Raw genomic sequence first — 17,010 nt, forward strand, 5'->3', positions numbered from 1 at the left:
TTCTTGCTGTCTCTTGCCACTGAGAGCCTGAAGAGGGCGCTCTTAAGACTGTCTATGCTGACTTAGAAACATTCAAAATGTTCCAGCTTCTATGACTAAACATTATATCTAATGGCTTATTTTGTCCCTTATTTTATATTTTGGAAAATTTCAAACAAAATAGTGTAGAAGACAGCATATGAACCCCAATGAAATTATCACCCAGTTTTAACAGTTAACAACATGTGATCAATCCTGTTTTGTTGGCCTGCTTTTCCATTGTTTTGAAGCAAATCACAGACCGCACTTTATCTCATCCATACATTCCAGTATTGAGAAAGAGAAAAGCAGCCTCTGACAGCTGGGAACTGGCCTGGCTGGGAACTGACCTGTAATTCACATCTAAGCTTTAGTCTTCTGCTACTGAACATAAATTCATAGACCACCAACCAGACAAGGCCAATATATGATCCTAATGGATCAAGACAAAAATAAGACTACTATGTAACCATGTCTGAGCACAGATAAAATTATGAATATTGTCCAAACCAAAAAAATGGCCAAACATCCTCATATGCTGGCTACTATGAGTGACTGCTGCTCTTTTTACCAATCACAACTTTAGCCTTGCTCTGTTTTTCTTACCTTCTAGAAGATAATTATTAGGATTGCTCAATCACAGAATTACTCCTACTTCCTGAAGGAATCCAATCCAGAGCAAAGCCTGTTTTTCTGAATCTTTGCCAAGTCACCTAACATGAGTCCAAATCCCATAGGTCCTTTCTAATATCCTCTTGCTGATACGTCCATGGTACCTCATGGTATGTGTTCTCCCTCATTAAAACAAGTCAATGAACCCAACTTTGTTCAACAACATATGTGTCCCTAGTGATCTTGGATTGGAAGACATTGATAATTTGTATGCCCAAATGATAAGGACTATTTTTTTGTAAAAATAACAATACCATTATCACACCTAAAAATTAACAATGTTTTAAAAGTATCCTCAAATATCTAGTTAGTGTTCAAATTCTTTGGGACACAGCTAAGGCAGTGTTCAGAGGTCAATTTATATCAATAAATGCACACATACAAAAAGAAGAAAGGGCCAAAATCAAAGAATTATCCCTACAACTTGCACAAATAGAAAGGGAGCAACAAAAGAAACCCACAGGCACCAGAAGAAAACAAATAATAAAAACTAGAGCAGAATTAAATGAAATAGAGAATGGAAAAACAATTGAAAGAATTAACAAGACCAAGAGCTGGTTCTTTGAAAAAACTAACAAAATTGATAAACCACTGGCCAAACTGACAAAAGAAAAACAAGAGAGGAAGCAAATAACCCGAATAAGAAATGAATAGGCGATATTACAACAGACCTGACTGAAATTAAAAGAATCACATCAGATTACTATGAAAAATTGTGTTCTAACAAATTGGAAAACCTAGAAGAAATGGATGAATTCCTGGAAACACAATACCTACCTAAACTAACACAAACAGAGGTAGAACAATTAAGTAAACCCATAACAAAAGAAGAGATTGAAAACGTAATTTAAAAACTCCTAACAAAAAAAAGCCCTGGCCCAAATGGCTTAACTGCAGAGTTCTACCAAACTTTCAGAGAAGAGTTAACACCACTACTACTAAAGGTATTTCAGAGCATAGAAAAGGATGGAATACTCCCAAACTCATTCTATGAAGGCACCATATCCCTGATACCAAAACCAGGTAAAGACACCACAAAAAAAGAAAATTACAGACCTATATCCCTCATGAATGTAGATGCAAAAATCCTCAACACAATTCTAGCCAATAGAATTCAACAACATATCAAAAACATAATTCACCATGACCAAGTGAGATTCATACCAGGTATACAGGGATGGTTCAACATTAGAAAAACAATTAATGTAATCCACCATATAAATAAAATAAAAGACAAGAACCACATGATCTTATCAATTGATGCAGAAAAGGCATTTGACAAAGTCCTATACCCATTCATGATAAAAATTCTCAGCAAAATAGGAATAGAAAGAAAATTTCTCAGCATAATAAAGGGCATTTATACAAAGCCAACAGCCAACATCATTCTATCCAACTGATTTTTGTGTATTTATCTTGTGTCCAGATACTCTGCTGAACTCTTCTATTACTTTCAGTAGTTTTCTTGAGGATTCCTTAGGATTTTCTGTGTATAAGATCATGTCATCTGCAAATAGAGATCATGTCATTTGCAAATAGAGATACTTTTACTTCTTTCTTGCCTATCTGGATGCCCTTTATTTCTTTATCTAGCCTAATTGCTCTGGCTAGGACCGCCAACACAATGTCAATAAGAGCGGTGATAAAGGGCATCCCTATCTGGCTCCCCATCTCTCTGGGAATGCTTTCAGGCTCTCTCCACTTACAGTGATGTTGGCTGTTGGCTTTGTATAAATACCCTTTATTATGTTGAGAAATTTTCCTTCTATTCCTATTTTGCTGAGAGTTTTTATCATGAATGGGTATTGAACTTTGTCAAGTGCCTTTTCTGCATCAATTGATAAATTCATGTGATTCTTGTCTTTTATTTTATTTATATGGTGGATTACATTAATTGTTTTTCTAATGTTGAACCATCCCTGCATACCTGGTATGAATCCCACTTGGTCATGGTGAATTATGTTTTTGATATGTTGTTGAATTCTATTGGCTAGAATTGTGTTGAGGATTTTTGCATCTACATTCATGAGGGATATAGGTCTATAATTCTCTTTTTTTGTGGAGTCTTTAACTGGTTTTGGTATCAGGGATATGGCGGCTTCATAGAATGAGTTTGGTAGTATTCTGTCCTTTTCTATGCTCTGAAACACCTTTAGTAGTAGTAGTGTTAACTCTTCTCTGAAAGTTTGGTAGAACTCCGCAGTGAAGCCATCCGGACCAGGGCTTTTTTTTTGTTGGGAGTTTTTTAATTACCTTTTCCATCTCTTCTTTTGTTATAGGTCTATTTAGTTGTTCTACCTCTGTTTGTGTTAGTTTAGGTAGGTATTGTGTTTCCAGGAATTCATCCATTTCTTCCAGGTTTTCCAATTTGTTAGAACACAATTTTTCATAGTAATCTGATGTGATTCTTTTAATTTCAGTCGGGTCTGTTGTAATATCGCCCATCTCATTTCTTATTCAGGTTATTTGCTTCCTCTCCTGTTTTTCTTTTGTCAGTTTGGCCAGTGGTTTATCTATTTTGTTGATTTTTTCAAAAAACCAGCTTTTCGTCTTGTTAATTCTTTCGATTGTTTTTCTGTTTTCTATTTCATTTAGTTCAGCTCTAATTTTTATTATTTGTTTTCTTCTGGTGCCTGTGGGTTTCTTTTGTTGCTCTCTTTCTATTTGTGCAAGTTGTAGGGATAATTCTTTGATTTTGGCCCTTCCTTCTTTTTGGATGTGTGCTTTTATTGATAAAAATTGGCCTATAAGCACTGCTTTTGCTGAGCCCCAAAGATTCTGATAGGAAGTGTTTTCATTCTCATTGCATTCTGTGAATTTCTTTATTCCATCCTTAATGTCTTCAATAATCCAGTCTTTTTTGAGCAGGGTATTGTTCAGTTTCCAAGTGTTTGGTTTCTTGTCCCTGCTTTTCCTGTTATTAATTTCCAGTTTTATGGCCTTATGGTCAGAGAAGATGCTTTGTAATATTTCAATGTTTTGGATTCTGCTAAGGTTTGCTTTATGACCTAGTAAGTGGCCTATTCTAGAGAATGTTCCATGTACACTAGAAAAGAAAGTATACCTGGTTGCTGTTGGATGGAGTGTTCTGTATATGTCTATGAAGTCAAGTTGGTTGATTGTGGCATTTAGATCTTCCGTGTCTTTATTGAGCTTCTTTCTGGATGTCGTGTCCTTCACTGAAAGTGGTGTGTTGAAGTCTCCTACTATTATTGTGGAGCTGTCTATCTCACTTTTCAATGCTAATAGAGTTTGTTTTATGTATCTTGCAGCCCTGTCATTGGGTGCCTAAATATTTAATAAGGTTTTATCTTCTTGGTGTATTGTCCCTTTAATCATTATGTAGTGTCCTTCCTTATCCTTTATGATGGATTTAACTTTAAAGTCTATTTTGTCAGAAATCAATATTGCCACTCCTGTCCTTTTCTGAGTGTTGTTTGCTTGGTATATTTTTTTCCATCCTTTGAGTTTCAGCTTGTTTGTGTCTCTAAGTCTAAGGCATGTCTCTTGTAGGCAGCATATAGACGGATCTTGTTTTTTAATCCATTCTGCCACTCTCTGTCTCTTTGTTGGTGCATTTAGTCTGTTTACATTCAGGGTAATTATGGATAGGTATGAATTTAGTGCCATCATTTTGATGTCTTTTTTTGTGTGTTCTTGACAGTTTCTTTTTCCCACCTAATTTTATGTGCTGAGTAGATTTTCTTTATATATTGTCCTTTCCTCATATTTGTTGTTGTTGATTTTGTTTCTGCTGAGTCTCTATTTTTCCCTTGTATTTTATTTTGATGAGTAGGATAGTTTGTCTCCTTTGTGGTTACCTTATTATTTATTATCTACCCCTATTTTTCTAAATTTAAACCTAACTTTTATTTCTTTGTATTACCGTATCTTCCTATCCATATGGAAGATGCATGATTACATTTCTTAGTCTCTCTTTATTATTCTAAAGTTGTCTTTTTTTTATATAATAACATCTCTGTTACCCTGTTTTGAGCTTTTTTTTTTTAATATAATCTTGCTTTGTTTTTTTGGATTTCCCTGTCTGGGTTGACTTCTGGTTGCTCTGCCCAGTGTTCTAGTCTTGGGTTGATACCTGGTATTATTGATTTTCTAACCAAAGAACTCCCTTTAGTATTTCTTGTAGTTTTGGTTTGGTTTTTACAAATTCCCTAAGCTTGTGTTTATCTGGAAATGTCTTAATTTCACCTTCAGGTTCAAGAGACAGTTTTGCTTGATATATGATCCTTGGCAGGCAATTTTTTTCCTTCTGTTTTTAAATATGTCATCCCATCGCCTTCTTGCCTGCATGGTTTCTGCCGAGTAGTCCGAGTTTATTCTTATTAGCTCTCCTTTGTAGGTGACTTTTTGTTTATCCCTTGCTGCTCTTATAATTCTCTCTTTATCTTTGGTTTTGGCAAGTTTGATTATAATGTGTCTTGGTGACTTTCTTTTCAGATCTACCTTATGTGGAGTTTGATGAGCATCTTGGATAGATATCTCCTCATCTTTCACGATATCTGGGAAGTTTTCTGCCAACAGATTTTCAATAATTCTCTTTGTATTTTCTGTTATCCCTCCCTGTTCTGGTCCTCCAATCACTCGTAGGTCATTTCTCTTGATAGAGTCCCACAGAATTCTTAAGGTTTCTTCCTTTTTTTAAATTCTTTTATCTGATTTTTCTTCAAATATATTAGTGCCACGTGATTTATCTTCATGTTCAGAAATTCTAGCTTCTACTTGCTCAATTCTGCTCCTCTGAGTTTCTATTGAGTTGTCTAATTCTGTAATTTTATTGTTAATCTTCTGAATTTCTGATTGCTCTCTTTCTATGAATTTTTCCAGCTTATTAAACTTTCCATCATATTCCTGGATAATCTTTCTAATTTATTCAGTCACTTTATCTATGTGTTCCTTGGCTCATTCTCTGTATTGCTTCATTTCCTTCCTGATGTCTTTAAGGGTTCTGTATGTTAAACTTTATATTCTTGCTCTGTAATTCCAGGAATGCACTTTCATCTAGAAGATCCCTGGATTCTTTGTTTTGAGAGCCTATTGAGGTGATCATGGTCTGTTTCTTTATGTGACTTGATATTGACTGTTGTCTCTGAGCCATCTGTAAGCTATTGTATTAGTTTATGCTTGCTTACTGTGTCGTAGCTGCTTGCTTTCTTTTGTTTTGGTGTGCCCTTATGGGTTGCTTGAGTGAGCTAGCTTGATTATTTCTGCCTTTGGAGCTCTGACGTCCTGTCCCCAGATGGCTAGAGCTATTATCGGTTATATCAGTCTAGGAGTCCATTCAGTTTTCTTGCATGAATTCAGCTCAGGTTTCCAGGCAGCTGATCACCAAGTGTGTGGTACAGGCTCTGTCCTACAGGCTTAGAGGGGCAGGGGTGATTGGCGTATATACCAGTATCTGATTGCAGCAGGGGGGTCACACTCTGAACAAGGCAGGGGGCTGAAAACCGACCCCCGAGTGTCTCTGAGGAAAGTGCATCCCTGTTGCCTAGAGCGTGCAGGTGGGTGGGTGCTGCAGACGGACCATGGGCACCCAAAGTTTTTGGTTGTGAGGACTGGGAGGTACCAGTTATCTTTGGACCCCTGTCGCGGGTGGCTGGGTGACTCGAGTGGAGCTACCAGTCCTTAGGTCCCTGATGTGGGTAGATGAGGACCTGGTTTAATAGGCAAAGCGATGTCAAACATCAAACATCCACCTCTCCACTGCACAGCTGAAATGGTTGGAGTCTGCCAACAAGGGCCTATTCTCCTGAAATAGGCCCACACAGGTGGGAAAGGTACTTAAAGTCCATGGACAGTTTATGCCTGGACAGCAGCCGCTTGTGTGCTGAGCTCCTCCTGTTAGTGGAGCTAGCAAATTATCTTTTCCCCCAATTGCAAATTTTTTCCTTCCCCAAGGCTGGGAGGATGGCTCTAGGTGCTCAGCGGTGCCTTTCTCAGGCCCGGGGAATTCAGCTGCTGAAGCTGGGGGGTCTCCGTAAAATATACGCAAGTACTAAGCTTTTGCCAAGAGCACCATCCTTCTCTGGTTCCTGAGGTGTGAGTAGGCCGTTTGGCTGGCTGCTTCTCCCTCAGGAAACTGTGGCCAAATGCTAGTACCAGCCTGCTGCCACGGCTCCGGGAATGGTGCCTGAGGGCTCCCCATGATTCAGATCCAGTAACTTCTCCCTGCTTCTGAACGGTCTCTTCCTCCCCCTGCCCCTCAGTTCATTTTCTAAGCTTGCCTTTGAAGCTCAGGGATCCCAGCTTGTCACAAATGTACTTGTTTCACTTGTTTTTTTGGGTCTTTGTTGTAAAGAGGGCTCGCTGGAAGAGTCTGTCTATTCTACCATCTTGGCTCCGCCTCCCAACATCATTCTAAATGGAGAGAGTCTGAAAGTATTCCCCTTGAGATCAGGAACCAGACAAAGATGCCCTTTATCACCACTCTTATTCACATTGTGTTGGTGGTCCTAACCAGAGCAATTAGGCTGGATAAAGAAATAAAGGGCATCCAGACTAGCAAGGAAGAAGTAAAAGTATCTCTATTTGCAGATGACATGATCTTATACACAGAAAACCCTAGGGAATCCTCAAGGAAACTACTGAAACTAATAGAAGAGTTCAGCAGAGTATTGGGATACTAGATAAACATACAAAAATCAGTTAGATTCCTCTACACCAACAAAAAGAACATCGAACAGGAAATCGCCAAATCAATGCAATTTACACTAGCCCCCAAGAAGATAAAATACTTGCGAATAAATCTTACCAGAGATGTAAAAGACTTATACAGAGAAAACTACAGTACACTTCTGCAAGAAACCAAAAGAGACTTACATAAGTGGAAGAACATACCTTGCTCGTGGATAGGAAGTCTTAACGTTATAAAAATGTCTATTCTACCAAAAGTGATCTATACATTTAATGCAATTCTGATCCAAATCCCAATGACGTTCTTTAAGGAGATGGAGAAACAAATCACCAACTTCATATGGAAAGGAAAGAGGCCCCGTATAAGTAAGGCATTACTGAAAAAGAAGATCAAAGTGGGAGGCCTTACTCTACCTGATTTTAGAACCTATTATACCACCACAGTAGTCAAAACAGCCTGGTACTGGTACAAAAACAGATACATAGACCAGTGGAGCAGAATTGAGAATCCAGACATAAATCCGTTCACATATGAGCAGCTGATATTTGACAAAGTCCCAAAGTCAGCTAAATGGGGAAAAGACAGTCTTTTTAACAAATAGTGCTGGCATAACTTGATGTCCATCTGGAAAAAAATGAAACAAGACCCATACCTCACACCATGCACAAAAACTAACTCAAAAGGGATCGAAGACCTAAATATAAAATCTAAAATGATAAAGATCATGGAAGAAAAAATAGGGACAATGCTGGGAGCCTTAATACATGGCATTAAAAAAAAAAAAATTGCAATGCACAAACACCAGAAGAGAAACTATAACTGGGAGCTCCTAAAAATCGACCAGCTATGCTCATCCAAAGACTTCGCCAAAAGAGTAAAAAGACTACCCACAGACTGGGAAAAAGTTTTTAGCTATGACATTTCCGATCAGCATCTGATCTCTAACAATAAAAAGACAAATAATACAATTACAAAATGGGCAAAGGATATGAACAGACACTTCACTGAAGAAGATGCTCAGGCAGCTAACAGATACATGAGGAAATGCTCCTGATCATTAGCCACTAGAGAAATGTGAATCAAAACTACAATGAGATTCCTTCTCACCCCAAGAAGGCTGGAATTAATAATCCAAAAAACACATAATAATAAATGTTGGAGACATTCTGGAGAGACTGGAATATTTATACACCACTGGTGGGAATGTAAAATGGTACAATCACTTTGGAATTTGATTTGGCACTTCCTTAAAAAGCTACAAATAGGACTACCATACAATCCAGCAATCCCACTTCTTGGAATATATCCTAAAGAAATAAGAGCCTTTACATGAACAGATATATGCACACCCATGTTCATTGCAGCACTGTTTACAATAGCAAAAAGATGGAAGCAACCAAGGTGCCCATCAATGGATGAATGGGTAAGTAAATTATGGTATTTTCACACAAGGGAATACTATGCGTCGATAAAGAACAATGATGAATCCATGAAACATTTCATTACATGGAGGAATCTGGAAGACATTATACTAAGTGAAATGAGTCCGTTGCCAAAGGACAAATATTGTATGGGACCTCTATTATAAGAACTCAAGAAATAGTTTAAACAGAGAAGAAAATATCCTTTGATGGTTACGAGAGTGGGGAGGGAGGGAGGGAGAAGGGTCTTCACTAATTAGATAGTAGACAAGAACTATTTTAGATGAAGGGAAAGACAACACACAATACAGGAGAGGTCAGCACAACTGGACTAAACCAAAAGCAAATAAGTTTCCTGAATAAACCGAATGCTTCGAAGGCCAGCATGGCAGGGGCAGGGGTTTGGGGACCATGGTTTCAGGAGACATCTAGGTCAATTGGCATACTAAAATCTATTAAGAAAACATTCTGCATCCCACTTTGCAGAGTGATGTCTGGGGTCTTAAATGCTAGCAAATTGCCTTCTAAGATGCATCAATTGGTCTCAACCCACCTGGAGCAAAGGAGAATGAAGAACACAAAGACACAAAGTAATTATGAGCTCAAGAGACAGAAAGGGCCACATAAATCAGGACTACATCAATCTGAGACCAGAAGAACTGGATGGTGCCCAGCTACAGCTGATGACTACCCTGACAGGGTATAGAACAGAGAGCCGCTGAGGAAGCAGGAGAGCAGTGGGATGCAGACCTCAAATTCTTGTAAAAAGATGGGTCTTAATGGTATGACTGAGACTAGAAGGACCCTGGAGGTCATGGTCCCCAGACCTTCTGTTAGCCCAAGACAGGAACCATTCCCAAAGTCAACTCTTCAGACAGAGTTTGGACTGGAAAATGATATTGGTGAGGAGTAGACTTCCTGGATCAAGTAGACACATGAGAGTATGTGGGTAGCTCCTGTCTGGGTGGGAGATGAGAAGGCAGAGGGGGACAGAAGCTGGCTGAATGGACATGGGGAATACAGGGGGAAGAGAAGGAGTGTGCTGTCTCATTAGGGAGAGAACAACTAGGAGCATATAACAAAATGTATATGGATTTTTGTATTAGAGAATGACTAGATTTGTAAGCTTGCACTTAAAGCACAATAAAATTTTTTTAAAAATCTATTTAGTGTTCAAATTTACCCAATTTGTATGTGTGTGTGTGTGTTTTACCTTTGTTGTTTGAGTTAATATTCAAATATTGTGATTGGTTGATTATGTTTCTTAAGTCTTTTTAAATTTATAGACCTTTTCATCTCTTTTTCTTCCCTCAGTATTTTTGTTGAAGATAGCTTGTTCTGTAGTGTTTTCCATGGTCTGGAGTTTGTTGATCACAACCCCAAGATAGCATCCACTGTGTTTCTCTGTCCTTGATGCTTCTGGTAAATCAGCAGTTAGACCTAGAAGCTTGAATAGATTCAGATTAGCTTTTGCTTAAGAAGAATACGTCACAGGTGGTAGTATGTGCTTCCATTTCCAAACCCAAAACCATTGCCATCAACTCAATTCAGACTCATAGTGACACTACACGACAGAGTACAACTGTCCTTTAGGGTTTCCAAGGCTGTAAATCTTTTCGGACTGTCACATCTTTCTCCTGTGAAGCAGCTGGTGGGTTCAAACCACTGACTTTTTGGCTAGCAGTCAAGTGCTTTAATCTCTGTGCTACCAGGGTTCCTTATGTGCTTCTGTAAGGAACCACATAATGCCTGATTATCTCTCGTTTTGTCGGTTAGTAGTCTTTGATGTTGATCACTCAGAAGCTTTATTTCATTAGAGGTTACCAAATGGTGATATACTAATTCTAATTATTCCTTCTCTATTGTTTTCTGAAATAGTTGAATAAAAAGAGAAACTTGCCCTTCTCAACTATTTGGTTACAGTAAGGTACAGTTTGCATAGGAAAGGAAGGATCAGTGCTTGATTCTTTCCCTCTATTGCCCAGTTTTGAAAATAATGAGTTGTTTCCCTAGTATCTTCCAAAAGTGAACAGTTAGACTTTTTCTTTTATTTTTCTTTATAAATCGTTATAAACTCATATTTAAGCATATTTGATGTGTTTCAATCTATTGCAGTTATTATTCTTACTGTCCCAGTTTTTTTTTTTTTTTCGCTACTGGAAAAAAAAAAAAAAAAAAATTGGCTCCTGAGTCCTTTTAACTTGATCCTAGTAATCTTTTGTTATCCTGGTTGAGAATATACACTCATTCAACAATTTCTACAAGTACAATTCAGTGGCATTGATTACACTCTTCAAGTTGTACAGCCATTCTCACCCCCTTTACTGAATTGTTCCTCCCCGTTAACATACAACTACTTCCTACTTTTTCCAGTAGTCTTTGATACCTTATTTGTTTGGTTTTTGTTATTTAAAAATGCCAAGGGGTCGGGAGGGAGGAAAGGCTCATCAGAAAATCTAATGTTAAAAAAAAAAAGACTATGTCAGAATTAAGAGAAATATAGGGAAACATTTTTATGTCCTCAGGTAGGAAAGGCCTTCCAAGCAAGACTCAAAAATTAGGAACCATAATGAAAAAATTGAAAAAATTGTCTACCTCAAAACTTAAAACTTCTCTAAGGCAAAATTAAAAGACAAGAACATAGAAGAAAATACTTAAAATGTAAATAAAAACACTGTTTCTTTTGTACGTATAAATCAATAACAAATCAATCAGAAGAAGACTAACAACTAAATAAAAAATGGGTAAATAATATGAATGGGTAATTTCCAGAAGAAGAAATGCCAATGACCATTAAACAATGGTGAGATCGAGGGGTAACTTAGGTTGGGGAGTGGCTTTAGTGACCTCAAAAATACCACCAACTCCCCTCCCACTCTCTGATCTGGAAAATTAACATTTTCTTAGTCTTATGTTAGCCCAGCTTCCAGACAAGACTTAGCCTCCCTTTTCCAACCAGATGACATCCCAAAATTTGCTTTAGGTGGAAATGCTGTATGGCCAAAATGCATGGCCAAAAATACATGAAAAGATGCTCAACTTCACTTATAATGAGGAAACTGCAAATTAAAACAATAATGAAATGGCATTTTTCATTGGTCAGATTGGCACAAATTTAAAAGATGATTGTATCCACTGACAGGGAGGTTGTTCAGACACTCAGACTCACCCACGTTGTTGGTGACCGTATGTATGTTCTACCTGTTGGGGAAGTCATTTAGCAGTATCTGTAACAATTTAAATATACATGCCCTTTGACCCAACAATTTGACTTCTAGGATTTTATGCTACAGACATGTTTTCATATGTCCACAAAGACTGATGTATGAGGATACATATCGTAGTATTGCTTATATTACAAAAAAAGGAACAAATAAGGAATTACAAATGCAGCTGTTGAAAAGAATGAGCTAAATCTACATGTACTATCTAGAAAAATGCCTATAATATACTCTTAAGTAAAAATAAAAAAGTCATGGAAGAGTTTGTTTACTATGATATTGCATAAACAATGACTGTTAATAGTGGTTGCCTCTGGCTGTGGGAGAGGGGAGAGGAGTGGAGGCGGGGGTAACAGGACTTCCATATTTTCCATAGTAACAAGAGCTACCTTGGCTAACATTTATGGATGGCTCACCACACACCAGGCATTGTGCTGAAAAGCATGGGTTATCTCATTTAACCCCCAGAACCACCCTCCTAGATAGGTGCTTTTATCATCCCCACTTCACAGATGAAAGCAAATAAGCTTGAATTGGTTGTATTATATGCCTGGGCTGAGATCAAGTAAATGGTAGAACCAGGGGGAGGACCAATGCTGTCTAGCTCTGTGATAATAAGCTACCTCCCAATATATATTTTTAATGTTGCTTTAATTATTTCACAATGATCGTAGGTTGGTTTTCTGATTTCAAAACAACAACAAAGAAAAAAGTATTTCATTGTAAAAACACTCTAAATATTTTGTCTCTGAATCTCAGGAAATATGCTCCTAGTCCTTCTCTAAAATCATTTCATTTTAATCAGTAGGCGATTGAAAAGACTTTACTCTTTGTTTGTTTATTTAAAAGCAGAGAAAAGCTTATTTATGAATGATCACATTTAAAGCTGACACTCTCAGCATCTCAATAAAAACATTCTTAGTAAGAGGGAAATAAATGAAACTTATCATCTGTTTTCTTCATTGTCTCATCGTCCAATACTGCATTTTGGATTGAAAGAGAGAAAAGGAACACGAGAAAACTCTTTTTCCACATCATGTTTTAGTTTGGAGATTCAAGCCTCAAAACGATATGTGGTTCTAACATGTGACCAAGGAAGAAGTATCCTAAAAGGAGAGTTTGACCGAGTAGCTCCACATTCTCCCTGTTGAAGTCAGAGAAGAAGTCGAAGGAGACTTAGCTGCATGACAGTGGTGAGTCATTTAGAGAACTTTCTCCTTTTCTTGAGTGAGTAAAGGAAATTGGGAGGTCTGTATAAGCTTTGCACGATATTACTGTTTGGGAGGGATGGTGAAAAAAAAAAACGCTAATTAGACAATGAATAAGAAGCTACACAATATTGGGAAAGTCTGCACAACTTGACCACGGCACAGTAATAGAAGCTTCATAGACACTCCAAAACTCCGTGAAGGTCCAAATTACTGGGAGACTGTGGTCTCTGGGGAAATCTACCTTAATTGGCGTAACATAGTTTATAAAGAAAATGTTCTACATCCTACTTTGGTGAGTAGCATCTGGGGCCTTAAAAGCTTGTTAGCAGCCATCTAAGATACTCTGCTGGTCCCACCCCATCTGGAACAAAGGAGAATGAAGAAAACCAAAGACACAAGGCAAAGATTAGTCCAAAGGACTAAGGGATCACAACTACCACAGCCTCTGCCAGACTGAGTTCAGCACAACTAGACGGTGCCCAGCTACCACCACTGACTGCTCTGACAGGGATCACAATAGAGGGTCCTGGACAGAGCTGGAGAAAAATGTAGAACAAAATTTAAACTAACAAAAAAACACCAGACTTACTGGTCTAACAGAGACTAGAGAAACCCCAAGAGTATGGCCCCCGGACACCCTTTTAACTCAGTGCTAAAGTCACTCCTGAAGTTCACCCTTCAGCCACAGATTAGGCAAGCCCTTAAAACGAACAGTAATACGTGTATCTCAACCATGTATACGATACCTAGAGTCAGAAAACCAAAAGGGAAGAACACGCTCAGCGTAGCTAAAAGAACTGAAAAAAAAATTCAAGACTTGAGTTGCAATATTGAACAATTCTATGGGCAAAATACTGAATGACACAGGAAGCATCAAAAGAAGATAGAAGGAATACACAGAATCACTATACCAAAAAGAATTAATTGATGTTCAAGCATTTCAGGAGTTAGCATATGATCAAGAATCGATGGTACTGAAGGAAGAAGTCCAAGCTGCACCGGAGACATTGGAATTAGCAAAATGCCAATTGAGACGTTTCAACAAATGGATGCAGTCCTGGAAATACTCACTCGTTTATGTCACAAATTTGGAAGACAGCTACCTGGCCAACCAACTGGAAGAGATCTGTATTTGTGCCCATTCCAAGGAAAGGTGATCCAATAGAATGGGGAAATTATTGAACAATATCATTAATATCACACGCAAGCAAAATTTTGCTGAAGATCATCGTCTAAGACTGGGTTCTCGAGAGATGCAAAACGAGTAAAACATATAAATATATATAGAGAAAGAGGTTTATATCAAGGAAATGGCTCATTTGGTTGTAGAGGTTGGAACTTCCCAAGTCTGTGAGTCAGGCTGGAGATTTCTCCTGATTCACGTAGCCACAGGGGCTGGTAAACCTAAGATCAGTAGGTCAGACAGCAGGGCTCTGGCTCACAGGCTGTGAAGACTGACGAATCCCAAGATCAGCAGGCAAGATGTCAGGTAAGCTGCTAGCTCAAGTCCCAAGAATTGGAGGTGAGACAAACAGGAGCCAGCTGCAGGATCCAGAGCAAGCAAAACCCCTGAGCCTTGCCCGAGAGTCAACCTACATTTGATACAGGCCACACCCCCAAGGAAACGCCCCTTTAACTGATTGGCTACTCACAGCAGATCACATCATATAGATGATCACATTATATCAAATCTCATTGTGGAGGTTATCACATCATTATAGGACTGCCAAACTACATCATAGCTGCCAAATCACTGAGAATCATGGCCCAGCCAATTTGTTACACGATAATGGTTACAAACATTCAAAAACAGTTGCAGCAGTACATTGACAGAGAACTGCCAGAAATTCAAGGAGATTCAGAAGAGAACATGGAATGAAGGATATCACTGCTTATTTCAGACGGATCTTGGCTGAAAGCAGAGAATACCAGAAAGGTGTTTACCTGTGTTTCATTGACTATACAAAGGCATTCGACTGTGTTGTTGTTGTTAGGTTCCGACTCGTAGTGACCCTATGTACACCTGAATGAAACAATTCCTGGTCCTGTGCCATCCTCACAATCGTTGTTATGCTTGAGCCCATTTTTGCAGCCACTGTGTCAATCCATCTCCTCGAGAGTCTTACTCTTTTTCACTGACCCTCTACTTTACTGAGCATGATGTCTTTCTCCAGGGACTGATCCCTCCTGATAACACATACAAAGTATGTGAGACGTAGTCTTGCCATCCTGGCTTCTAAGGAGCATTCAGGTTGTACTTCTGAGACAGATCTGTTCATTCTTTTGGCACCCTGTAGTATATTCAATATTCTTCGCCAACACCATAATTCAAAGACATCAATTCTTCTTTGGTCTTTCTTATTCATTGTCCACCTTTTGCATGCATACGAGGTGATTGAAAACATCACGGCTTGGGTCAGGTGCACCTTAGTCTTCAAGGTGACATCTTTTGTTTTTCAATACTTTAAAGAGGTCTTTCGCAGGAAATTTGCCCAAGGCAATGCATTTGATTGCTTGACTGCTGGTTCCATGGGTGTTGATTGTGGATCCACATAAAACGACATTCTTGACAATTTCAATCTTTTCTCCATTTATTCTGATGTTGTTTATTGGTCCCGTTGTTAGGATTTTTGTTTTATGTTGAGGTGTAATCTGTAAGCTGTGGTCTTTGATCTTCACCCGTAAGTACTTCAGCAAGCAAGATTGTGTCATCTGCATAATGCAGGCTGTTAATCAGTCTTCCTCCAATCCTGATGCCCCATTCTTCTTCATACACTCCAGCTTCTTAGATTGTTTGCTCAGCATATAGATTGAATAGGTATGGTGAAAGGATACAACCCTGACACACAGCTTTCCTGACTTTAAACCGTGTAGAATCCCCTTGTTCTGTCCAAACAACTGCCTCTTGATCTGTGTAGAGGTTCCTTATGAGCACAATGAAGTGTTCTGGAATTCCCATTCTTTGCGATGTTATCCATCATTTGTTATGATCCACACAGCCAAATGCCTTTGCATACTCAATAAAACACAGGAAAACACTTTTTCTGGTATTCTCTACTTTCAGCTAGGATCTGTCTGACATCAGCAATGATGTCCCTGGTTCCGCGTCCTCCTCTGAATCTGGCCTGAATTTCTGGCAGTTCCCTGTCAATATACTGCTGCAACCGCTTTTGAATGATATTTAGCAAAATTTTGCTAGTGTGTGATATTAATGATATTCTTCGATAATTTCCGTATTTGGTTGGATTGCCTTTCTTGGGAATAGGCATAAATATGGATCTCTTCCAGTCAGTTGGCCAGGAAGCTGTCTTCCAAATTTCTTGGCATAGATGAGTAAGCACTTCCAGCGCCGCATGTGTTTGTTGAAACACCTCAGTTGGTATTTGGTCAATTCCTGGAGCCTTGTTTTTCACTGATGCCTTCAGTGCAGCTTGGACCTCTTCCTTCAGTACCATCGGTTCTTGATCATATGCTGCCTCTTGAAATGACTGAACGTCAACTAATTCTTTTTGGTATAATGATTCCGTGTATTCCTTCCACCTTCTTTTGATGCTTTCTGCCTCGTTTAATATTTTCCCCATGGAATCCTTCAGTATTGCAACTCGCAGCTTGAATTTTTTCTTCAGTTCTTTCAGCTTGAGAAATGCCGAGCATATTCTTCCCTTTCAGTTTTCTATCTCCAGATCTTTGCACGTCATAATACTTTACTTTGTCTTCTCGAGCCACCCTTTGAAATCTTCTGTTCAGTTCTTTTACTTCATCATCTCTTCCTTTTGCTTTAGCTACTTGATGTTCAACAGCACATTTCAGAGTCT

Source organism: Loxodonta africana, chromosome 18 (assembly GCF_030014295.1).
Source record: "Loxodonta africana isolate mLoxAfr1 chromosome 18, mLoxAfr1.hap2, whole genome shotgun sequence".
Classification (NCBI taxonomy): Eukaryota; Metazoa; Chordata; class Mammalia; order Proboscidea; family Elephantidae; genus Loxodonta; species Loxodonta africana.